Source organism: Rattus norvegicus, chromosome 5, assembly GCF_021556685.1.
Source record: "Rattus norvegicus strain SHRSP/BbbUtx chromosome 5, alternate assembly SHRSP_T2T, whole genome shotgun sequence".
In the NCBI taxonomy this organism is placed as follows: domain Eukaryota; kingdom Metazoa; phylum Chordata; class Mammalia; order Rodentia; family Muridae; genus Rattus; species Rattus norvegicus.
In genome coordinates this window covers 122,142,621-122,169,527 of record NC_141538.1, presented here as the reverse complement: position 1 = coordinate 122,169,527, position 26,907 = coordinate 122,142,621, and the positions used below count along the sequence as shown (strand labels likewise).

General features: G+C 42.0%; 1 protein-coding gene across 3 annotated transcripts in view; it reads right to left on the bottom strand.

Annotated features, from left to right (window-relative positions):
* Positions 1-26,907, bottom strand: part of Lepr (leptin receptor) — a 179,865-nt gene that overhangs the window by 122,571 nt on the left and 30,387 nt on the right. Inside the window, exon 1 of one of the 3 annotated variants that reach the window (XM_087660351.1) lies at positions 6,430-6,593. The gene's annotated coding sequence lies outside the window, so the exon portion shown is untranslated. 3 annotated transcript variants of the gene reach the window in all.

Here is a 26,907-nt window from a genome sequence, read left to right as displayed (position 1 = left end):
ACTGCCACACAAAGGTATAAAATAGAAACAAACACTTCATTCGATTCAGAACATCTGTCATGAGTTACAGAGTGCCACTTTTACCAGAGCGTTCCAGACTGCTGGGAGCTTTAAAACACCCTTGTGCCTGGCTCCCATCATCATACATACTGGATTGGTTGGCACAGAGTAAAACTTGGACAAGGATTTTTTCAAGAACCTTATTTTTTTATATTATTATTATCATATATTATTATTCTTTTAGAAGCTTTTAATTTATAGAAAATTTGATCATAAAGATAGTCATGCCCTTAAACTGAGTCTCTCTTCTGACCTGTAACCTGCATTCATCAGGTGAACTGGTCTAATCAATAAACAGATACTAAATCCACACATTATTCATATTTTCTCTTTTTCCCCAAGCATCCTTTCTTGCCACAGGATCCCCCTGGGCTTTGCTGGGTTTAGATAGAATTGACAGCCTGGAGAGTCTTGATCTTGTGAGATCAGCCTCAGCCACTGCCTGTGTTCTCACGATTAGACTGTGGCTGTGTGAACACAAGAGAGGTAATGTGCTCCCCACTTCTTCTCATTGCATCACGCCAAGAGCACCTGCTACCAACATGACCCCTTCCTGCCAATATTGGCCTTAGTCACATGGCTGAGGTGGCAGCATCAGGTTTTACCTCTTAAAGCAACCCTTCCTCCTCTCCACAGTCTAGTCTTTGGGAAGAAATCATCTTGTGTTGCCCACACTTAGGGACTGGCGAGTCAGCTTTGTGTCCTTGAAGCTCCCCTCCACAGATCTGTTTTCAATCACTTACTGGTGTGTTGAATTATTTATCTATATCGGTAGATATAAATAATGCTTTCAGTTCTAGGTTATAAGTTAATGATTCTTTACAATGATGCCTAACTGTTTTTTGGATCATTAAAGGTCCCAAAATATGGCTTTTGTTTCCATTTAACAAAGCCCATCATTGTAGGTATATTTTTAAAGTGTTTCTTTGCTTTGTGTTACAATAACCCATTCTACACTCATTTGTCTACCTCCTGGTATTGAATGAGTCATCTCTCTAAAGATGTCTGGTTCCTATTATTGCAATGGTATTAGAAATAAGACTGAATATGTCCTTGCTTCTACACCCTTCCAGCTGGCATGGCAGTCTCTGTCTCTGTCTCTGTCTCTGTCTCTGTGTGTGTGTGTGTGTGTGTGTGTGTGTGTGTATTTCCATATAGGGTTTCTTCTCTCATCCATGTCCACAAGGGTCAGTCTGCCATCTCACCTCACTAGCTTACAAGCTCTTTTATCAATGGCTAGAAACCATTCACCTAACTGTTTGATACCAAGAAACATCTGTTTACAGCTCTTCATTGCCTCTATCAGCTAGACCACAGGGCTTACGGATAATCCCTATATCCACTTCCAAAGGTGCGTAGGTCAGCAACCTCACTCCCGATCCCTCTGAAGATTAGAAAATATGAATAAATTGTTTTTCGTGTTCCATATTCTACTTTGGGATCCTCCTGACTGTTTATTTTTTAAATTTTATTTATTAAGGGACACTGTATACTGTAAAAAAAATCCTATGGCTTGGACAAATCCATGCATTGTGTTGACTGAATCAACCATTACACTAGGCAACAAAACCACTTACATAAATACTGTCTGTGCTTCACCTTCTCAGTCTTCCTCCTTCTCTTGGTCCAAGCAGCAACTGAGATTTATTTGTTGTCTTTGTAGTTTTGCCTTTCTGAAATGACCCACAGATAAACTCATATAGCTTATGACCTTTCAAGACTAGCTTCTATCTCTCAGTCTCTCTGTCTCTGTCTTTGTCTCTGTCCCTCTGTCTCTCTGTGTCTCTGTGTCTCTGTCTCTCTCTGTCTCTCTCTCTCTGTATGTGTGTGTGTGTTTGTGTGTGTGTGTGTGTGTGTGTCTTTGTTCTCTGCCTGTGTGTCTGCTTGCCTGACTGTCTATGTATATGTCTGTCTGTCTCTGTCCCTCCCTCCTTCCCTCCCTCCCTCCTTCCACGGCCCTCATCCATCATTTTTCCATTTTTCTCTGTATCCACTCTGGAATCTAGCTTGCTTCTTCCACAGGTTCTGCAGTGTTCTTCCTCCTTTTCTTCAGTGTTGCCCCTTCTTGCCCTTCACATGTCAGCTCCACTGGCCACTCACTGCTGTCTTTGAACAGTCACACAACACAGTCCCAGATGGGAGTTTCCCACTGTTAGCCCCTCACATGAGATCCTCTCTTGCTCCACATGTTCCTATCCATTTCCTTCATCTAATTCCAATGTTTGCTAAAATGTCACATCCCAATGCAACCTTTATGTACTCAAAATTGCAACCCTGTGTGACAAATTCCTTCATTTCTGTTTGTAGCTCTTGGTCCTGTGTGACATATTTTACTGATTTATAGCTACTACCTTTCTATAGCCACTGGAACATCAGCTCCATAATGAAGCTTTATCCTAAACACAGCACAGTATTGGAGCCATGCTAATGGCCAGCTAGTTAAATCACTTTAAAAATTAGTCTATTCATCTATGAGGGCTGGGTATATCAAACAATAAAATTTTATTTTCTTCAAGTTTGGAAGGCTGGAAGCCACGCTGGAGGTGCTTGTAAGTTATGTTCCTCCCACAGCCTGTCTTTGGCATGAGGATTGCGGTGTTGGCAGGGCTCTTCTGCAAGCCTGTCCCTCCAGTAGCTCCCTGTGTATCCACATTGGCTCTTCTAAGGACACTGGTCAGATAGAATTAAGGTCCACCCTGATGGTCCTACCTCTGAATACATTCATGCGTGGAGCCTCAGCATATATATTTCAGGGAGGTGTAGCTCAGAGCATAATAATTACGCCTCCAGGGAACAATTATTTCTCGTTTTCTATTTGGAAAGGGAAGAGACATAGTGGTTCTCAGTCTCTAAACCAATAGAACGTAGGACACGAATGGAGAAGATACTTGCAATCAGACTTTGTCCTTAAATGTTAAGCAATAAGGATTTTGAACCTATCTCTGAACATTGAGATACAATTCAAGAAGCATACATTAAGGAGGTTGTATATGAAATGTACAGAAATACTAGGACAGAAGCAAAGATTGGTGAATTACAGCCAAAGAAGATGAAGACAGTACAATACTCAACAAACAGGTTCTTCAGATCCAAACCACAGTGAGGGGTTGGGGAAACGTGCTGGGGTTACCATACCTCCGCAGTTATGTCAAGCTTCCTATAAGTTTGCTACTAACCATAACAATTCTTCCTTGTGGTAGAACTCATTCTGATTGTAAATGGTTGCTGTGGAACTGAGTCTCGGAAATGTCAAGTATCTTTCTTAGCTAGTAAATGGGTAGTGTGGACTTCCAGCTCAGAGCTCCTGTTTTACCTGCACAAGGCCCTGGAGCCCATCCCTCGCACCACAATGATAGAGAGAGCCGACATTGGTCCCCATTGATCAAATCTATTTTAGGTTCCTGTGGTTAGGAATCTCATCAGCTTATGCCAAAACCAGTTCACAGCTCCTGCTGCAGGTATGGGCTATTTGGAAAACTCACTGAATGGGGCTCAAGAAATTTGTTTTTTTTTTAATTCAGTTTGTTGGCTCCCCAAAAACCTGTGGAAACACAGTTATGATCTGGCAAGTTTGCTATCTGTATCCCTCATCTTCTTAGCTCCAAAAGTGCAATGTTTGATTCATAAATGTTTAATAGCCTCTCCCTTTTGCGGTAGACCGGTGGACATCAGCAACGCAGCAACACGGTAAAGACAAGCACCCTCTCAGGTACCTGGAGATGAGGGCTGCGGCGCAAGTGTGCACTGGTTTCCTTTTTCAACTATGGCCACACAGGGCTTCTTTGTCAGAGACGTCCCCATGACCATTTAATCTTGAGACAGACATGAATGAACCAGACAGTTGTCTAATGACACAACTAGAAAGAAATCTGAGCCTTGATTCCTGCTTGTAAGCAGATTGCCTCCAGATGAAGACAGACTTTGAAAGGGAGTATCTCTTTGTGTCTGATAAAAGAAGACCCAGGGTATTCTTCTTGAGCTTTTAAAGAAAACTTTAAGCATTTATACTTAGATAATAAAGCATGAAGTCAGCATACACCTGCATAGCACGGACATTTAGAAGAGCCATTGATGTCATTGTGAGGTAGCTAGCTGCCCTCTGAAGAGTCTAAACTAAATTAAAAATGGGAGGGAGGGCCTGGGTATTAGGAAAGAAAAGTACAGGGACCCAATAAATGCATTTCCTTCTTCTGTTTATATAATAAATGCTCTTATTGTTGCCATGGCAAAGGGGCCAGTCTGTTTTCTCCTTCCTCTGCCTCTACCTATTATTATATCCAATACCAGAAAATGCCATGCTTCCTACCACCATCCGGGATCACTGCATTATCCATGTCCTCTGTATTCACCTCTCCCCTCCACAGCCTTGGTCATGGTGATAGAGAAAGGGCAGTTGCCACAATGGGCAGGATTTCTACTGCATTAGTAGAATGATGGGAAGGAAGGAAGATGAAACATTAAGTCGGGAAGGCTTCCTAACCTTGGAAAGCCTCCATAGCCCAACAGAAAAACTCTAAAAATGTCATTTGAAGCAAATGTATTGGTTAGCTAAATTGACTTAGTACGGGTTATTTTGGCCTTCGGAATACAGCTGTAACAGCGAGAACCATATTCTTGTCTGTTATAACTAGGTTGACATCATCAACTACACAGTCTGAATTAGGACTGACAGTAACTCTGCGGTGGCTGAACAGCTATGACATGTCCTGCCTACCTCCTCATCTCACAGCGGGTGAGGGACAGACACACACTGCTATGCTTTTAAAATGTGACAACAAAAGTTTTATAATCACATCACCTCGTTCATCAATTCACCGGTGTAGTCACCATCTATTAAGAACATATAATGTGCGAGTGGGGTTGAAATGCAAATAAGTCAAAGTCTCTCAAAAAGTCGACATTCTGGTCTTGTCATATGAGAGAGGCAGCTGAATAAACAGGGTATTTTCATTTAGAAACTAAAAGAGTGAGTTTGGAAAGCTGTGCCTGGGAGGATGGAAAATTAGGGGAAAGCCGCCATCCTCAGAAAATAATCAGGAAAGCCGAAACAAGTGTCCTCATCCTGTTTGTTTGCTCTGGGGCTTGGATGCACACGCTTAGGATGTTCTTGCTCACTCCCATTCCACCCATCCTGAGGGCAGAGGGAGATGCAGCCTCACATCCCTGGCATTTATGTAAAAATCACCCCATGAGCAAAGATACCACTGGCAAGCTCGGGGCAGGAAGGGTTCCAAGTCTCCAATCTCAGAGGAACCCAGTCAAGAAAGCATTTGGATCCCATCTGCAAGTGTTTTGATAGTTGTTCTACGCAATGACGAGTTAACTTAGGCTTAAAGCTACAAGAGTCAAATTTGAGATAGCTGACCAAATATTACCAAGGAGAAGCTTTTCAATCTGTGCATTTACAAAATTCCCCTGAAGCAATACTTTTCAAACTGTAATGTGCATATGGTCCTATAAAACATGAACTTTGTTTCAGGTCCTGATTGGGGTCAGAGGTTCTGCATTCCTACCACGATCTTACGTTGTTGTGATGCTCTCTGCTCTAGAACAGACTCTCAGGTCACATTGAACACAAATCATCCAACTGAGGTTCCTTTGGATGTACTGGATTGCCAATCAATGACGGGGTTTAAGTCCCATGTGTAACTCTCTGCCAGCATTATAGGAGAAAGTGTTTCCACACAGCATGCAAGAAAATGTTTCCTTTCACGTCAAAAGAGTTAGATTCAGCACTTTTATAACAGAAATGTCCATGTGGATATTTCTTTCAAATCTTGAAATGCTTTCACATAAGTATTTTTATGTGACTTTCTACTGCACTTCAATGGAGGCCAAAAAAGATCTTACTTGTATAAATGACTAGTTCGGTATTCACTCCATTGTCCAGCAAACATGCTGAGGAACCTACTTACTCTGAGCTAATATCTGAAGCAGGATGAACGTTTAACAATGAGCTAAACAGAGATGGTTCCTCCAAAGACCACGCTCAGGACATACCTGTAAGATGCATTTTATCTAGTATTTGTGCACTGTAGTTTCAAGCAGGCTTGGATTCGAAAAATACATGTAAAAAGAAAAAAAAAGGAAAAGGAAAGAAAAGAAAATCACATTGTAATAGTGAGCCTAAGGATAAGACCATCCGTCATTTAATGTGTCAGAGGCACAGTAAACACCAAAGAAGAGTGTTGCTGGACTTCCCAAGCAGCTCTGGCTCCTTCTGGATGCACAGCATGACCCTGGCTCTTTGACAGGCCAACTTTTCACCCCGCTTCAAGAATAGTGGCAAGAATTAAATCATCGCAACTACTATAAACAGAATAGAAGCTCTGAGAATTCCATCTACTCACTTCCCCACAGATGACTTACCCTCTGCCTCTTACTTTGGAAGAAAGAACAGAACAGGTGGTGAGGCTGTGGCCCTCTCTCATACTACAGCAGAAGACACATGGGACCTCAGAAACAGCTAACAGGATCCAAGACCTCACAAGCTGAACTTGTATAAACTTACAGATTTCTTTCCTTAATAATCTGGCTCAGACAGCTTCCCTCTCTGCCTTCCTCCCTCCCTGCTGAGCCTCCACCCTTACAAACAGCATCCAAGGCAAGTTCTATCATATTTTATCTACCTTTCCGATGCCTGGACTGCTGTTAATCCCATTGAGAGGGGTGGTAAGAGAGCCAGACATTCAAGCATGGGGACCTGAGTTCAGATTTTTAGCACCCACAGTGAAAGCTGAGCGTGGTTTCACCAGTCCTGAGGTGATGAAGAAGGCAAGTGAGCACTAGAGCTTGCTGAGAAGCCACCCTAGACAGGAAAAAATAAACAAACAACAGCAACAAAAAAATAAGGTCTCAGAGGCAGGCAGATCTCTGTGAGTTCAATTCCAGCCTGGTCTACAGACTGAATTCCAAGACAGCCAGGGTTACACACAGAGAAAACTTGTCTCAAAAAAACAAAACAAAAGCAAAGCTAACAACAAAAACAAAAAAGAAACAAATAGAGTTAGAGGAAGACACCTGCTGTTCATCTCTGGCTTTTACACATGCACAGGTGCTCAACCAAACACACACACACACACACACACACACACACACACACACGCACACACGCACACACTCACTGACGACCCTTTATGAGTCAATTTCTTCTGTCTCCTGTTTCACTCTTAACACAAGGTTCAAATCCTTTCATTGTTTTCTTAGCTTTCATCTCTTTCTACCATTATTCCTCTTAATATTTAAGCTCATATATTAGAGGAAAAGATCGAAATAAGCTGATATACTTTTGTATGATGTCAGGCCCTCTCACTGTGTATCAAATATTGATTTAGCCCAGTAAACAGAGTCTGAGATAGAGTTTTGAGGGTAGGTGGTTGGTTGGAGAGTGACATCACCTATAAAGGAGTGGGCAGCTAGGGGGAAAGGCAAAACAGGTACTACAGATGTCTAAGCCTGTTACATGAAGAGCTCTAATTGCAGAAAATAGATGCTGCCTTTCTGCCCCCCCCCCAAATTGGTGGGTCCTAGGACTGTCTTCTGAACTGCAAGCATCATCTGGACAAATCACATCTCTTCTTCTACGAGCAAGTTCTACAGTTGGACTTATCTGTGAGGTGTCAGCATACTGCTCACATCCAGGGAAACAGGAGTGTTAATTCTCCAGGGGCTATCAGAGTAGCAGGAACAGCATCTATTCCTATCTTGACCTTGTGAGAGATAGCAATGGTCTTGAATTCATTTGCTGTAGATGTTAAATTCATGTCATCCGGAAGAAGGTTATCCAGGAACCTAGTTTGTCTTTTCTCTTGGCAAAGTCTACAAGGTCAAGTTGATGGAGCAAACTGTAGCACTGCCTACCACAATGAGCCTTCAGTCACCGCTGAGTCTCACCCTCCTCCTTTACTTTCTAGTCCTGCTTCTCTTTGCCCTCAGCTACTGTCTCTGATAGTCCATGTGGCTGAATGGCAGATAACTCTGACTGTCATTCCTCAGATGGATGAAACTCCTACCATCCTTCTCTACCCACGCCATGCTTCCTGTACTTACACACTTACCAACTCAGGCAGGATGGGGTCAAAAGACATCCCACTTAGCTTTTTCTTCTTGCCATTTTTCCAGTCTTATAACTTTTGATTGCAAGATAGGGGTGTTCTTTTCAACAATAGTAACTGAAATCAATGGGCCAAATTGAGGATTTGTCTTACTTTGTCAAGGAGTTGGACTATTGCTAATGTTTCTGTGGCTGTACTTGACAGTAACTTCCAATTGGTCTTGGTTCTCCAGTTGGGATGGTTTGCATATGCTTAGGCCAGGGAGTGGCATTATTAGGAGGTATGGCCTTATTGGAGTAGGTGTGTCACTGTGATCATGGGCTATAATACCCTAATCCTAACTGCCTGGAAGTCAGTCTTCTGCTAGCAGCCTTCAGATGAAGATATAGAACTCTCAGCTCCTCCTGCACCGTGCCTGTCTGGATGCTGCCATGTTCCCGCCTTGATGATAATGGACTGAACCTCTAAATCTGTAAGCCAACCCCAATTAAATGTTGTCCTTATAAGAGTTGCCTTGGTCATGGTGTCTGTTCACAGCAGTAAAACCCTAACTAAGACACCAGTTGATAAGTGTGTATCCTACTGAAAGCAGGAAAATTATTCTGAAACACTATCCACAAGGCTGAACCTGAACCACCAAATAGTGTGTGGCAGATGAGAGCTCCATATCTCACTGTCTGAGTAGGAAGCTACAGAAAAGAAGAGGGGAAAGGCTGGGAGGACTCATTTGGCTGCAGCTTGAATTTATGTTGAGCTTAATACAGATATAGGTGTGAGCAAGTGAACTTGCGCCTAGCTGGATGTGGATAATAGGTGGATACAAACAGAAACATCTATAGATGTATGACTATACAGAGACTGGCATTAAAAACTCATGTTCCTTTCTCTGTCAGGTGCAGGAGTCCAGAAGCAATGACAACTCACAAGCAGAACATCTCAGACATTTAGATCCTGGATTCTAAAACATTCTCCAGTAAACAACAAACCAGAAATTGTTAGAGAAAGGGCTGGTTCTATGACTACAGAAAAATTTACCAATCAGGTATAAAGCATCCTATAGTGCCAGAAGCTATTGAAGGAAAACCAAATAGAACAAGCCATTCCAACAGCAGCGTATCATAAGGAACAAGGAGCCAACAGATAGAATTCAAAGATGACCAAAGGTGAGCCAATTTTAAAACAAACTAAATCAAGGAGTGTTGGATTATAATATAAATATAAATATTGGTGAGTTCTACACTGACATAAATGAATGGCTGAATGAAAAACTCTGCCTTGCTGGGGAATTCAAAACATGTGTATGGCTCCTCCTTTGCCACATCTTCTGGTGTGGGTTGCAGTAACTTCATCCCAAAAAGAATAATGCATAATCAAGACTGTGGGTGTAACTTTACAATTGAAAAACCTAATAAATACCACATCAGCCAAGGGCAGAAGGTCAACACACCCATGAGGAGACATCATGGGGACGGCTCCCTGAAGAAAGCTGCACAGGACCTTCTGGTCTTCCCCTGACCAACATATCACTCCAGTTTAATCATAAAAAAATCAGACAAATTTCAAAGAGAAAAATTTTACAAGTACTGGATCATCACACTGAAAAGGTAATGAGGTCATCAAAAGTAAGTGTAGACACTGACACATCCATAAGGCCTCTCTCAGGATGTGACAACAAAGCAATTTAGCACCTTGGAGAGACCCTCGAGAGTAGAAAAAAATTGGGAAGGGAGTTTTTAAAGAAATCTGGACATAATTGTCACTTACTGATATTGGTTCATTGATAATGACAAGCAAGTGAGTGCATAATAGTAAGTGATATCATACTGGGATATAAGATGTTAATGTGTGGACTAGAAAGATGGCTCAATGGTTAAGACAGATCCAAGTTAGGGTACCATCTCCTATGCAGGGTATCTCCTAACTGTCTACAACTCCTGCCTCCACAAACATCCATACATATGGGACATATATTCACAAAAGCACCTACACAGTTTTCAAAGTACTTTTTAAAAAGTTGCTAATAAGGAGAATGCAGACAGGGAACTGAGGACTCTCTCTCTTCGTTGCTTTTATTTAGCTGTAAAGCTGCTAAAAGTAATTTTGAAAAAACTAAGCTCCTCTAAAGTGTGTAGCTAACCTTCTACTCTAAAAGACGAAGAAGTTGCTAGTACATGTGCAAAAAAATTCCACTACAATCCAGACAGAAGCTAGGATAAAATAAATAATTATAGATTGATAATCAAAGAACCATGAAGCAGAAGAAAGTTAAAGTCTAGACATGCACAATAAAGGAAATGGGAAGAACCTGGTGATGCAGTAAGGACCAGGGAACAGAGAAGTCGGGGCTCAGTGTCACTGCCACGACTGAGGAAGATGGTGCACAGAGTACCTAATAACCAGGTAAAGGTTTTTGGCACTGTTATTGGGTAAATGCTACTTGTGTAAACCAATTGGTTTAAGGTTTTTTGTTTGTTTGGTTGGTTTTCTTTTGAGATGGAGAATATAATGCTTGGGGGGGGGGTAGGGAGAAGCCACAGAAAGCAAAATGCAGGTGGAAGAAAAAGAGAATTTCAAGAAACTAGAAATTCAAATGAGAAGCATGAGTCACCTGAAGAGCTCTAAAAGTGGGAGGCTGAGATGGGTGGTGGTGGCACATCCTTTAATACCAGCGCTCAGAAGGCAGAGACAGGCGGAGCACTGAGGCCAGCCCGATCTACAAAGCGAGTTTCAGGACAGCCAGGGCCACACAGAGAGACCTTGTCTCAAACACAAGCAAACAAATAAAAACAACAATATAAACAAACAAGCAAACAAAAAAAAGGGGGGGGGGTTGAGGGAAGAGAATGTGTTTCCTCTAAGTCTGAAAGACGGGTGACATGGAAAACACACTCTGTGAAGCTAGTTGCTGGTGATGTGCATGGACCTATCTTACAATAGCAATGCTTCAAATATTTGCTACACTGGGTTTAATCAATGTGCAATGTTAAACTCCAGTACACAGCGGCCACATCAAGTGAGAGGAAGTTACAATTTATGTGTTGCCATTTAACTGGAAAAATACTATGCAGCACAGAAACTTCCCTTGTTTGATTGTGTGTTCCTGGCTTGCTGCCTTCTTAAAGTAAACAAGACAGCACTGCCCATCTCCCAGAACAAAACAACAGCACTATGAACAGTCAAGCCAAAAATCAGAACTCCAAAGCAGATACAACCAACCCCTTGTGCCAACTTCTAACTCTGCTGACGTTTCTCTCTGATTACATAAGTGGGAATGTTTTTACGATACACAAAATTTCAGCCAAGCCTGGTGTGTGGGCCTGTAATCCTGGCGACTTGGGAAGCTGAGGCAGGAGGACTGCATATTCAAGGCTAGCCTGAACAACCTAGTAAGACCCTTTCTCAAAGTAAACAGTGAAAAAGGCAAGTTTAGGATTATAGCTCAGTGGAAGAGTGCTTGCCTAGAATACAGAAGGCATCAGTCCCTAATACTGTAAAGTCAGTAAATATGGATATGTACAAATATAAGGAAAGGATACAACATGTTAAGAGTTCTAGAGATCAGCTGAATTATAATACAATTCAATATAATTAAAAGAGTTAGCATGTTGTGTGGATTAGTTTTTCTAGGGTTTTCTGGGAGGCAGGCACGTCTCTGTGGCATTTTCTTGGTTAGTGGTTGATGTAAGATGCCTACTGTGGGCCATCCCATCCCTGGGCATGTGATTCTGGGAGGTATAAGCAAGGTAACTGAACACAAGCCAGAGAACAAGACTGTAAACAGCATTCCTCCATGGTCTCTGCTTCAGTTCCTCCCCTCCAGACCCCTGCCTCGAGTTCCTGTCCCAGCTTCCCTTCACTAGCTGTGATCTGAAATAAACCCTTTCCTCTACAAGTTGCATTTGACCAAGGTCTCTATCAAAGCAATAGGGTGACTTAAACATATAAGGTGGAAGGGGAAATTTTTCTGGGGCACCACCCTTAGACAAAGGACTACATGTGATAAGTGACTGCTGGGAGAGGTAGCCTTTCCCAGGAATGAGCTCCCTTATCAGTTATCCAATACAGAATGTGCATCCCATGGGAGGGGAATACCCTCAAAGAAGAAGGGAGAGGGGGATGAGATAGGAAGTTTATGAATGGGGAAACCGGGAAAGGGGATAAAAATTGAAATGTAAATAAAAAATAAAAAAATACTTTCAGTAAAAAAAAAAATAAAAATGCTCATCCCTGAAACCATATGCACACAAGCAAGACTCAATTTGCTTTATTTATATGTGCATCCATATACATTAATAATATAAGGAAAAGAAGCTACCAGCTTGAGAGTGGGGGATGGAAGGTGCTTGAGGGAGGGGAAGTGGGAAGGGTGGAGGGAGGAAATGGAGAGAGGTAAGTGATGCAATTCTACTTTAATATAAAAAATTAAAAACATAAAAATTTTGTTATGGATATTTCACCACAATTAGTTTTTAGTTTAAAAATAGAATAAAAGTGTGCAGTGGTCATTACTTGGCCACCGTTCCTATAGAGAAGAGCGAGCAAGGCTGGAATCGCCCTGAGCCAGGCAAGACCAGCTTCTGAGGATTGCCACAAAGACAAAATTTGACCCAAGTATATCCTACTTAGAAAACATGAAGTCAGTTTAAAATTCACCGTGAGGACTAAGAAAAGAAATAGAGAAACAAACAAAGCAGGTCATAAGTTGTGGGATGTTGCAGAAAGACAGACAATTGGCGAGGCCAAGAGTGCGCTAGCAATGAGGAAAACAGAGCCAGCAAACACTCTGGGTGTGTTATGGACGCAGTTCCTGACGTGTAGTTACAAAGCTGGGACAGCCAGAGCATGAAGCTGGAGAACCAACTGCATAGTTCTGCCAGCGTGGAGAGAGGAAGATTGGGGGCGCCGGGCGGGAAATTGACGATTCAAAGCTTTAAAAGAAGACAGATTTCTCCAAGAACAATGGAGGAGAGCATTTCCACATGACAACAGAAACATGTCCCCGGAAGCCAGGAAAAGCCAATGACGGGGTTGGGGGTGGGGAGAAAGCAGGTGCGGGAGATGTGCAATGACACAAATGTAGGAAAAATAAGAAAACAAAATAAGAAAGTCAATCCGAGAACAGGACCTTAACTGGAGTAGAGATGTGCATATATAAAATAGGAATTTGCAGGTTCTATTCAGTGACCCTGATAAGGAGATTGAACCCATTGTGAGGCTTCATCTAGCATTTATAATGACCAATACCCTGTTCCTAGAAGGAAAATAGCCAATTTTTGTTGAATTAATAAACTAATATATACTAAAATGTATTTAATTATTTTTCAGGGTCTTTTTCATTTTTTTACTTATAATACCTAATATAAATTTGATAAGAATACAGAATTCTAGACATTTAAAGAGAGGTGAAGGATGGGAAGGAGACAACATGACAACAGATGAGGAAGAGACCACATGAAGAGCTAGAGTCAAGACAGGAGCACAGAACCAGGAGAGAGCAAAAGGAAAGGGGATGGATGGGGTAGGACTTAATGGGGGAGGTGGGAGGCAGATCACAAACTCTAGCACGCCACTGGGATATTGGGGTTCTCAGTCCTGCGGAAGTTTGTATGGCCCTTGGTCTGTAACAGCTATCATTCTATGTCATGTCATACAAATAAACATCTTATGCTTTAAAAAAACACAGCATTCTAGAAATAATGGCAAGAGAAATCAATCTGTTGTAATACAATCCCCTTGCTCCTCCCCCACCTCATCTTCCCCCACCTCATCCTCCCCCACCTCATCCTCCCCCACCTCATCCTCCCCCACCTCATCCTCCCCCACCTCATCCTCCCCCACCTCATCCTCCCCCACCTCATCCTCCCCCACCTCATCCTCCCCCACGAAGCCCCCTTGTCTTTTTATTGTGCATGAGTTCTATTGACCCCACCCCTCTTTGGTTTCTTATTTTTCCATCATCTCATGGGTCCTTTTCTAGTTTCCTGGCTTCCCCTCACACTTCCACTTAAGTACACATCTTTAACCTTTAGAAGGCCAAGAACCACGTATGAAAAATAACACTTAGTGTTTGTCTTTCTGAGCATGGGTTACTTCACATAATATGATATTCTGCAGTTCCTGCAAAGTTCACCGTTTCTCTTTTCCTGGAAGTTGAATAAAATCCCACTGTGTATATATGTGACGCATTTTCATTACCTGCTCATCTGCTGAAATGGGGTTTTATGTAGCCCAGGGTATCCTGAAATTTAACTATGGCCAAGGATGAGTTTGCATTCTGGATCCTTCTGCATCTACTTCTCAAATTCGTCAATGACTGGCCCTCACTGCCCCACATATACTTAAGGAATGAAAAATGAAATGGAATGTGGTGGTAATGAAAATCAGAAACACATAAAAATTGTCCACAGAAACGTTAGATGGTTCAGTACAGATCAGAGGGGGAAAAACTTACAATTCTGAAGTGTTGAGCCTGAGAGCTCTGAGGGTGAGGGAGTGAGAACCAGGAGCTTCCCAAGCCTACCTGTGCACAGGCTAGACTGTTTCAGTGTTAGTGCTTCTCACTATAAGCCAGAAGGACTCAACCTGTGGGTTAAGAACCCTTTAGGTATGGAACAACCCTTACACGGGGGTCACGTCAGATATCCTACATATCAGATATTTACATTATGATTCATAACAGGAGCAAAATTACAGTTATGAAGTAGCAACGAAATAATTTTGTGGTTGGGGTCACAACACAAGGAACTGTATTAAAGGGTCACAGTATTAGGAAGTTTGAGAACCACTGCTATAACAGACCTTGGCATATGCACACAGTATAGGAAGGATCACAAGTGACTGTAATTGACACAAAGTTAAGTTCACATATTATTTAGCTCTACCTCTTGGATTAGCTAGAAATAGTATTCTCAGGCGGCCTCAAAGGATTCTAAGCCACTGTTTGCTTCAGCAAATGGGTACCTCAGCTCCTATTCAGTTTCTCTCAGTAACGAATACAAATCCAAACAAAAAAGCTAATTAAATAGAAAAGCTGCCTTATAGCTCACTTCCCAATTTCAGAGGCCATCCACTTTGCTTTGAGTACTCCTAACAGGTACCTTCTAAAAGGCAAGGGTACTGGTAAAAAGAAAACTCAATGTCCCCAGCTCACAATGTCTCCCTCTCTGCCCTGGTGGAGGAGAGAGTAGTAAGATGGCCTGCATACTCCCCTCCACAGTATCTGGCTGCTTCTGGAAAAGAGGTTTGCTTTCCATACCCCAGACACAAAGAAGTCCTCTAGGCCAAAAGTCATGTGGGGAAAGGGTCTCTCATAGAACACGAAATCTGAGACAGTGAGCCAGACTGATGGATTTGATCATAATTCTGTTTGAAAGCTTGACTGAAGACCAGGAAAAGATGGTGTTGGTAACCTAAATACTTGTTCACCAGTAATGAGTTACTTACATGAGATGTTTGCCTAAAAAAAAAAAAAAAAAAGAAAAAGAAAATCTCATTTCTTGCTTCAGAGTACTATAATCACTTTAGATTTTTCTGGATTTCTACCATCTAAGCACAAATGAACACACAGGCTGGTCCTCTTTGATGTTCTCTGACACATTTTGTGTATTTGGAGAAACAATGGTAATTTTAAAATGCAGGACAAACTTTAATATCTTTCATATCTGAAATAGAAAACATAGCAACTATAGAGAGGGTGCAGCAAAGAAACCAAGCACGGGGCTGGGGAGGTGGCTCAGCACCGAAGAGCACTGGATGCTCTTGCAGAGGACAGGGTTCCATTCCCAGCACCCACATGGTGGCTCACAACCACCAGTAATTGCAGTTCCAAGGAATCTGACACCCTCTTCTGGCCTGGCCTCTGTGAGCACTGGGCATTTACATAACGCACAAACACACATGCATATATTTTAATATATATTTTAAAAAACTGAACACATTACAAAAATCAATCTCTCTCTCTCTCTCTCTCTCTCTCTCTCTCTCTCTCTCTGTGTGTGTGTGTGTGTGTGTGTGTGTGTGTGTGGGCACTATTTAGCCAAGAGCTCTCATTTAAGTCTACCTTCTGATCAAGAGTTAACCCATCAAAGCTCCATCAAATCTCCTGCTTTTTAAACAGTGCTCCACCCTGCTACTTAAAATCCACACTGTAGATCCTACGGCCATCCGTCCTCCTCAGCCTTCCTGTGAGTTTGAGCAGGCATTTCATGAATAACACAAACTATTTACACTTGGAGAGCCACAGTGCATTCTAATTCTTGGCTCAAATTTGAGGAAACTCGCTCAGGAAGGAGCTTGGAAAATACTTCCCCAAATCATTCAAGAGGGTGGAGACCAACACACAGGGACTCCAGCCTTCAAAGGCATGGTAGCTGGCTGGGAAGAACTTTTTCCTAAGACCAAAGACAAAAACACACAGAGAAGAAGTTCTAAGATGAAATACTCCCGTGGCAGTATCCAGTCTTCAATCACAACCACGTTTGTCTTAAGCAGCGATCCTTTCCCACACCTTCCCTCTAAATGCCATTCCTGCCACAGACCAAGTTAAAACAACCATCTTCGAAGGGGGAAAAGTTCAGAAAACCCACAGTGAATTAGGGAAAACAAACTCTATGCCAAGAAAACAAAAACTTAAGAAGCACAAGGGAATCTGCTTGTGGGGAAAGAAAAGAAAGAAAGCCTGGGAGAGTCCTCTCGGGGGAAATTCCTGTTCTCCCCAGGAAAGGGTATGATTTCCCTGGGCACGAAGACTGTGTTTCCTCCAGCAAATTCTTACCATTTTAAAGCATCAGGATGTCCAACAAGTGCGCCATGCTCTTGTAGAATGTCTCCCTTTATCCCATTTTCAAGGTGCTCTATCTCTTGTTAAGGCCTTAGATAGTAGAATTCCCCAGTAATGAAAATGTTAAATGTTTCTCACTGATGGCCTATTTTATAAGGGATTATGTGAAGTATTTTGCAGTATTTTAACCTGCACAGAAATTCCTGTAAATTGGTAGTATCCATCACCTTTGAAAACTAAATAAACAAACTGAGTCTCTACAAACCAAGAGAATGACTGAAAGATTAGCAGATTGGGTATCCAAATCACTGGGCTGTTCTGTGGGTAAAGGCATTTGCCACCAAGCCTGACAACCTGAGTTTGATACCTGGGACCCACGTGGTAAAACGAGAGAACAGGAGAGAACTTCCAAAGCTGTCCTCTCTGACCTCCAGGGCGCACATGCATTCAGCCATACACATACAAACAGAAAATGCAGTTTTTAAAAAGTGGGTTTTTTTTTAAGAAAACTGATTTCCAGATTGTGAAACTTGGTTTATTGCACTGGCATTTGCTCTAGAAAAGCAATACATGGGTCCCCTGCCCTGAAACTGTACCCACAAATGAAAGAGACCACAGATCCCAAGCAGTATGGAGAAAATTCCCTTGAAGATAAGTGTCTAAATGTTGATTAATTTGGCTGAAGTAGGGAGTGGGATGGAGGAAGTAGGTGAAGAATCCAGAATTAATATGTTTAGTGTTATTCAAGACACATAATTAGAACAAGACTCTAAGTGCATCTGTTGATCTGCAAATATTACCATTAGTCTTTATGGAAACGTGACCATTATTTCTCATTGTTTGATCCTAACAAAACCTGTACTCAGTTTCCCCATACACACACACACACACACACACACACACACACACACACACACATCCTATAAACATGTCATATATGTATATAAGATATAATTATATATAGATGATGTCATTATATGCATAAGACTCATATACCTCTCTAGTTATCTAATATTTACCACTATATCTTCAGCAACCCAAGACCTTAGAGAGAAACAGTAGGCAAATGTTCTCTCCGTGTTCCAAATAGATATGCTAAAAGCATGTGTTCATCAGAGCCTACATCTTCCCTGGGCCCATGCTGAAAACTTGTGATCTTTTACTTTCCTTATCCTTATCCTTGTTCATTGGTAGCATGAGAGGCTTTCACTCCACTAGTGGTAAGACAATAGGGAGAGAAAGTTGAGGGCTATGGAGATAGTTAATAGTTTGTGTCATTCTTACAAAGGACCTGAGTTTGATTCCCAGCACCCACACTGGGCAGCTCACAACCATCTATAACTCTGACCCAAGGGAGATCTGCATACAGGCATGCACATACACAAATTTTCCTTACGGTCTTCAAAACATCAAAAATGGTGCTCACATACAAAGTCACTCGTTCTGATTCTGAACTCCATCCCCTGAGGCTTCATTTTGGCATCTTAGAATTAAGAGACTTTTCCTGCCATGCTGGAACCCCCTCAACAGTGCTTCTGACAATTATTGCCACTTGCTAGGACGGCAGCAAGTCCTGGCTCTGCCATAAGTGGGAGCCATGATGACTTCCGATGTTCCAGTTCACGGCAGAGCCAGCTCTTGCCGCCACGCTACACTCTCGCCCTCTCCCCTCTCAGACGGACTCTGTGTACAGACGGCATGGCAGAAGCATTAAGAGAGCCTGCTGAGGCTCCAAAAGAACATTTTATCATCAACGCTGAAGGCTGACGGTACAGGCCGGTAATACAAGCACTATACGATCTCCTGTGACTAATCTGTTTTTAGAACAATACTGAGAAGTGACACCACTTCTAACAGAAAGGGAAATAGACTGACCTCTCTGAGTGTATTCTCTGCCTGTGACGTGATGAAAGGTTTATGTAAGCAGCCTTGAACATCATGTATATCCCCAGCTCCCTTGCGAAACAGAGTGCCCTTGGTAACCACAGAAAGAGGCAGTAAGGCAAGCATCCATACCCTGCCCTTGCAGCCCACTCAGTGTGAACTTAAGTCCTGGCTCATTCATCCCCACTGTTTCCTTGCTTACAAAGTGTGTGTAATAAGCTGCATCATCCGACCAGTGAGAGAAAACAATCACACAGTAAGGCAAACTTGGTGCAGTGACGCTCCTGTGGTCCCGAGTACCCTGGTGGAAAAGAAGCAACCCTTTCCACCTCTTTCAACCAAAACCCCTTGACCTTCATTTTCTTCTGTGTCTTAAAGCTCTCATTTGTACAATTATCAGATTGGGATAAGTAACCTTCAAACTCCTGCCTGTTCTGACCCTCAACCATTTTTGTGGGTGTTTTGATGCTTTTCCTTTCATCCTCTGGGAATGGAGATTCTCTATTAAAAGTCTGTGTTAAGCAAACACAGCTTTTTCTGAAGTCTACCAAGCAAAGCATGACCTAGATTTAATATCCTCAGTGTCCTGGTTGCTCTCGAATGACCTGATCCATACCTGATCTTTAACTTATCATGACCTGTAAAACTTTTGTTGCACATTTTTTTTCCTTTCTTGTCTCCCCTGAAGCTCTCTCCTTCTGCTTCATATTTCTGTATCATTTCCCTTACCAGTGTATTATTTTACCAATGAATTATAATTTAATGTACAGAATGAATGAGTTTCAGTCGACTATTAAATCAAAAATACTCTCAGCCCTATACAATGGAGAACTTTATTCTTTGAAAAAGATCCCCGGGCATTAAATATGCTTAAGCCTAATCTGGAAAGCAGAGGAGGTGAGAACAGTCCCGTGGAGCCCATATTCATGATTTGCTCCCACTGAACCTAGAGGCCTTACACTCCTATCAGCAGAGCAGAGCCCGAGAGAACCATGGGCAGGCATTTTCCACTGGCTTTTTGCAGACTCTTCTTGGCAAACAGATTCTGTCTAGCACACCTCATCCTTTCCCATCACAGCTTCGAGACAGGTCACACAGCCATTTTCAGGACAAGATCCTAAGGCCCCTCCCTTCCCTCAACTGCCCACCAAAGGATTCCAAATCTTTACCATGATTCCAAGTCAGAAGTCTCCGAGGCAAGCCACACATCTGGTTATTGTCTAGGTGCATCCTTTGGGACAGAACTTCCCAATAACTATTCAGCAAGCATCCTTCCATGAAGGTTAATACTCTTTGCAAAGCAGAAGTGAAACACAATATAGCTACGTACATTTGGGGAGCATCATGCTAAGCAAAATAAAGCGAGTTCCCCAGGGCTTTCCATACACTACTATTCCTTGCGAATGCCTAATATTCCCAGACACTTTTAATCATAGTTTCATGTTTTTTCAAAATACATCTGTGAACATTCAGATTAATAATTCCAGTCACTCCAATGGCCTCCACCAAAGGTGAAGTATGCTCTCCACCCTCACTGAGGTTGGTCCTGATGATGTGACTGGCTTTGGTCAACAGAGAAGAGGGTATAACTGGAGCCAAGGCCTCAACTATTTTTTGTACAAATTAGCTTATCTTTTGACTTCTGTCTTTCCCATGAGGACTCATCCTGACTACTTGTTTTAAAATAATGAAAAACACATGGTGGAGACCCAAACATAGCCAGTAGCTTAAAAGTAAGCCCAGATGACCCACAGGCTTGAAGTAGAGGCACTCAAAAAGCCCAACATAAATGGGCTGAGTCCTCCTGTTCTGGAAGTTTTGTTTTTGTTGCTACATAGTATTTTTTCACTCCTTCTTAAACAAGGCAGGACCTAGCTGGCCTCCAGTTTCTCGATAAGACAGGATGGTGGTGGGTGACTAGTTTTCTCAGTATGTAACTGAACAACGATATATTTGTTTTACATACAGAAAGAAATCAAAACAAGGGAAGATTTATTTGGCTCAGTGTTTCACAAGGTCTGTCCATGGTTGCTTGTCCCTGTGCACGTGTGCTGACCACCATGGAAGCAGGAGTGTGGTAGAGTTGATTATCCACACTCATGGTGGACAGGAAGCGAGGACACACCTCTAGTGACATACTTCCTCCTGCTGTGCCCTACTTCCTAAAATCTTCAGAACCTCCCCTCATCTCTGGAGGCTCTGCTTACATGACAGACAAATTTGCTGACACACTCCAAATTCAGCATCAGGGTCCGCCCTTCTATTTTCTTCCCTATCTTTTGTGGTTAATATGTTCCCTCCTCTCCACTGAGGTGGGTTTAAGTTTTTTCATTGTGGTGAGTTTCACTCTACATCCCTAGGAAGACCAAGTTTACTCATTTCCATTTAAACCTCCCCTAGACATATTGGGCCATGCCTGTGAGGGAGAGCTCAAGGGGCTGTGGCAGGAGGATTATCACCGGTCCAAGAACAAATAACAAAACCAAACCTAAACTTCCAGCCTGGACTCCAGACAAATCACCATAAGAATATATCCGTGCAGCTTCCAAGTCTCTGAAAGATGGTGAATGACCGTAGAAAGCGCTAAGGACATGTAACTGAAGCATAGTTCCAGGCAAAGCCCTTAGGGACATGAGCTCTGTGGTCCTTCAAAACCGCTCCTCCTACCAACTACCATTATTCTCTAGTGTTCAACAAAACTGGGGCAGCCATTTTGGACTGGGTATACTTTCAGCTTTCCTTGCAAGACTCATAGTTCTACCTGATAGTTACGGCTTGTGAGCTGGGGTAGATGAATCTACCACCAGCCAAATCGGGGGGGGGGGCTTTCAGGACTAGTGACTACCAGAGACACCAAGGACCAGGTATCCTGAATCCTGTCATTAGTACTTTTCTCCTTCAAATCTGTTATCCTTCTGAAATTTAATATAAAACAAAGAAACAGACAAAAACCCATGCCCGTCTGTGTATTTGATTCTAATTCATATCTACTGTCTTATTTGGAAAGACATCAAATAATGACTTCAAACCAATCTTCGGTGAATAGGAGGGTGTGCTGCGTGTTTCTGAGCATTGATTCTAAGAAGCCTTTCATTTATTTAGGTGAACAAAAATAGAAATCCAGTGTCCTCTTACCCAATAGTTCAAGCAACTTTAAAAGCTACTCCAAAAAGATGGAGAGTTGGGGAAATGACTAAATGACACTGAAAGCAGCACTCTCTGCTTTAAAAGTTCAAAAATTAGGCAATCTCTGTGTCAGAAAGATAGGAGCTGCGGGAATCAGGGCATGGCCTTGAACGAGTCCCAGAACTGATAATGTAGGCAAGTTATGTGCTTACGTCCTGAAACCAACAGCTGGGTGTGCTTGAAAACATCCCTGTTGAGTCCATTTGAGGGCAGATGATGGTCTCTTCATCATGTCTTTGTATATAATGCCTGCTCTTAGCCAAGTGGCTCCAGCACAATACACACTGCTTTGATGTGGCAAACTACTAACTTAGTGCCTACCCCAGAGTTCCTTAGAAGCATGCAGGTAACACTTCAAGGTTTTGATCACCAAAAATGTTTATCTGGCAAAGTACTGCCACACACTTCTTGTCTGACTGGAAATAGAAAAATTGTGAAGGGTATTTTGGTTATTTTACCCAGTTATGAACTTATACACATTCACACTTCATTATTGGACAATGAGACATAAAGCTAGTTCTCAGGAGTAGGAAACATAGTAGTAAAACACTTGCCTAAAAAGCACAAGGCACTGGGTTTGATTGCCACATCACAGCAACCATCAGAAAGAAACTTCCCTGTGCCAGCTCCCTTCCAGGAATTGGTGATACTGGAAGCAATACAGGCAAAATCCCTTGCTGGATGGAGTGAGAGAAGGTGAGTGAGTGGCAGGTTAGTCACTCTAGGCAACTAAAAGTTTTCAGTAGTAGAAAGGGAGACCGTCCAAAGAAACCACCTAAGCATCAATAAAGACAAAGTATGGAGATGGGTTAAAATATTAAGAAAGGCAGTGAGGGAAGATCTTATTGATAAGGTGACACTTGTCTTTATATTATGCTTTAAGTTCCTACCTATTGGGTTGGTCTGCATCATGGGATCCAACTAGCCAGAGAGAAGAACAAATCTAAGGGCTCTTCCCTGAGAAGCTAAATACAACCTGGGAAGGCTTCTGATTCCAAAGACAAGTCAAGGTAGTGCTTACAGAGGAGAAAAACAAAACAAGCAAACAAAAACAGGAAGCAGAGAGAGCAGACTAGAAATGGTATGAGTCTTTAAACTCTTAAACTCGGTGACATGCTCCCACCAGTAAAGCCACAGCACCTAAAGAGTGCCACAAACTAGGGACTGAGTATTCAAACACCTCTGCTTATGGAAGACATTCTCACTAACACCAACCAGAGAGAACAACGATAGAGGAAGATGCCCACCATTGATACCTACACACATGCACACACATATATGCATATCTACACACATGGACACACATGCATGCATACATACACACATACATACATGCATACCTGCACACGTATATACATATACATGCATACCTACACACATGCACAAGTGAATGAGTGAACATACAATGGCAACAGAAACAAAAAAGTGGTCATGGGGGAGTGAGATCTTACGGTAAATAGATCGTAAAACATGTTATACAATAAAGAAAGGAAGGAACAATGTGGGGAAGAGGTTTAAGTGGTAAGAAAACTGGGAGAGTAGAGCAGAGGAAGGGGGTATAGAGAGGGCTAACACTAAGATAATTGATAAAGCCATATGGATACCTGCTATCTTTAGAACACACACACACACACACACACACACACACACACACACACACACACACTTCATGTAGTGACCCTACACTGAAGAGAATTTTCTCCTCCTAAAAGTCATAGGTTGTGAAATAAAAAGTCCAGTGCTAGATATCAGACACCTCCCCTCAAGTTGTTGGTAACCTGGAGACCCCTAAAACAATACAATACACTGCAGTGCCCTTTGGTCTTGATTGCCTACCAGAACTTGATGGTAAGATGTAGTGAAATTTTCCCCTAATTGATTAAATGATAAAGAGGACAAGAAGCCAATTACTGGGCAAGGAGGAGGCGGGCCTTCCAGGTCTGAGAGAGGAAAAGAAAATGCAGGTGCACAGGCAAGAGTGTGCCCCCAGCTAGCTGTAGAAATCTGGTATTGCGGAGTGAGACTGGCAGCACTCATCTTCATCAAGAAGTCTTTATGCAGCAAATAGCAGTTATGGTAGAAACAACTCATCAAAATACAGAGAATAAGTGCCTCTGGAGTAGTCGGCCTCCAATGGAACATCTAGACCTCTCTCCTGAGGCTCAGGGAGCATCATGGGAAATGAAATGGAAAGATTATAAGATCCAGATGTTTGGAGGATGGAGACAAAGAGTGTCTTCTGGACCTAACAAGACTCCTCCACACATGATCTCACAATAGCTGTAGTTGTCTGCATAATGCCTTCACAAGGTCAAGTCAGACAGCATTCCAATACAAATGTGGGGGAGAGGTTCAAGAGTTCCCAACCTATTAACTGAGGAGCTAGTAACTGTTGATATGCTAGGAGAGAGAGAGAGAGAGTCAGTTTTCTTAAAGATGTGGTCTCTGGTAGATCACCTATGCTCCCAGGCATAGCCCTACACCCATGAATAAATGGGTAGCACAAATCAGAATCATTATGTTTAAAAATTAAAATTAAAATAAAAAGAGGGAAGGGTCATGAAGTTGAGGGTAGGTTGAAAGCCAAGACATGGATCTGGGAGATATTGGAAGAAGGGGGTAAGGGAAGAAGGGGGATGATTATGATTGAGATATATGAAAGTCTCAATGAATTAATTTAAAATACTATATAAAAAGCACACATACTTGTTCAGTTTTAGAAATATAAAATAGTAGCACATTGGTAGAAGGTTAGTGTGAAGCTCCAGATATCCTAGTTTCCAGTCTAGGAGACAGTTAAATGATTCAACTATGTCACTATCAGATGTACAGAACATTAGGTCAGTAGCAGCTTAAAAGCAAGAATTACCAGGGTGTATAGTAGAAAAAGACAAAAGCACAGGGAAAAGATTGTACCTGGCTGTCAAACTCAACTCTAACGCCAGTGCCCACAAATGAGAACAAACAACTTCTCTTCCCAATGGCCTGAGGCAACAGCTTGAGGTACTGATAGTATTTACCAGCCTGCAGGTGACAGCAAACAGGAAGGATTAAGACACTGGGTGACAAAATCAAGATCCTCTGTCAACCTCTCAGCTGAGATTTTACTAGGATGGCATTTTCAAGTTCTTATACTTATATCCAAAATCCAAATTTATGAATATGGTATTAGGGAAGTCTGATTTGATAATGGCTAAGCAGGCTTAACTTCCTTTAAGTCAAAGAATAATGAAGCCACCACCACTCATAGATCACAGCATTGGACACGTGCTTTGTAAGCGTGCCCTAGAAATTTTCATAGTGCTAAAAGGAGGGAATCACTATCATCAACATCTCCATATAGACAGAGTAGGGAATCTGAAATTTTAAGTAAAATGCCCAGAGTCCAGAAGCTAATCAGTATTGAAACCTGGAGTATTTACCAATATATTGCTGTATTATTTAAAAATAACAGTATTAGTGAAAGACTCAAAGTTTCTTTCCAATGGATATATCTCAGTTGTACAGATATCTACATGTAGAACTTCATTTCTTCTTTAGACATAAATAAAAATTAGGTAATAGATTCAATAGGTTGGTGGATTGATGACAAGACATATGATAGATAGATAGATAGATAGATAGATAGATAGATAGATAGATAGATAGATAGATAGATAGATAGATAGATTGTTAAGGATGATAGACAGATGATAATAGATAGATAATGATAGATGGATAGACAGACACACAAACAATAGAAAAGACCTTTCAAAGGCATTGTCATAGCATGACCTGAGCGTGCTACAAAGCATGCTCCATAAGATGTGAATAGAGAAACTAAGAACTCAGTGTCAGAGGTGATGTCAAATGCACAGATTAGAAGTAACAGCCATGTGCATTATCCAGAAATGGGCCTGTGTTGAGTTCAGCCAAACTCTTCTGAGTTTTGTGACCTTGCATTAGTCACCTGTAAAGTATGTAAGATAACCACTTCTCAGTACCACTGCTTGGAAGCATGAGAAACAATGAATATGAAGTCTCTTGGCACAGTCCTGAAACGTGGAAAGTGGCCCAAATAATATGACTGCTATTTCTGGAGATAAAGAGCAAAGACTCTACCTCCAATGGCAGCTGTCAGAGAACTCGCCTCCAAGTGAGCATCCATCCCTAGAGCCAGAATTACAAAGGGAAAGGAAGGGACACTAGAAGTAAGAGACACTAGTTTTCCAATAAAACATGAGTCCTGTTATAGATGAGATTCTGTAAAACGTGTATTTTCTCTTTCCTGCCGAATGATGTCACCAGCAAGCAAAGCCCACACCTCCAGTTGCAGCAGTGGGGTAAGAGTAAGAAGACACACCTCCTGTCATTTCCACTCTCCCTGGGTTCAGTGGCATAGCCCTTCGAGGAGATCAATGGAGAAAGAACTGTTTGTATGCTCAGGCTGGGGGGAACCTTCATTTAGGAAGCAGCCCTGATGGTATCCAATGGGCTTTTTTTTTTTTTCTTAAGAAAGGAGAACTCCATTAATGCATTCCTTTTTACTTACAGAAATAGCTAAATGACCCAGAGGAAGAGTTAGTTGAATGGGTTAAAATCAAATATGAAAAGACTGCAGTTGCCGTACTTAGTTCTCCCAAGTTCCAGTCGTGGTAGTGTGATTTCCAATGTGGGGTCAGGGCACTGTTGTTTTACTGCCTCACACCAGCACACCATTGGTGGAAGGATTTTTATCCATGCCTTTTCCTTAATGAGAGTGTTTTGAGGACCTGAGTTGCTCTTTGCCTTGTCACTTGAACTATATTTCATCACAAGCCGTTTTACTATGTTTGGAAATTCATCCAGGATGAGGAAAAGGCCAAATTACAAACTGGCCTCAAGCCCCGGCGAAATATCTTGGGCATTTTGTTTACAGGCCAGAGGGCTGACATCTGCCCCTTTGAAGGTTTGCTCTTGACACAT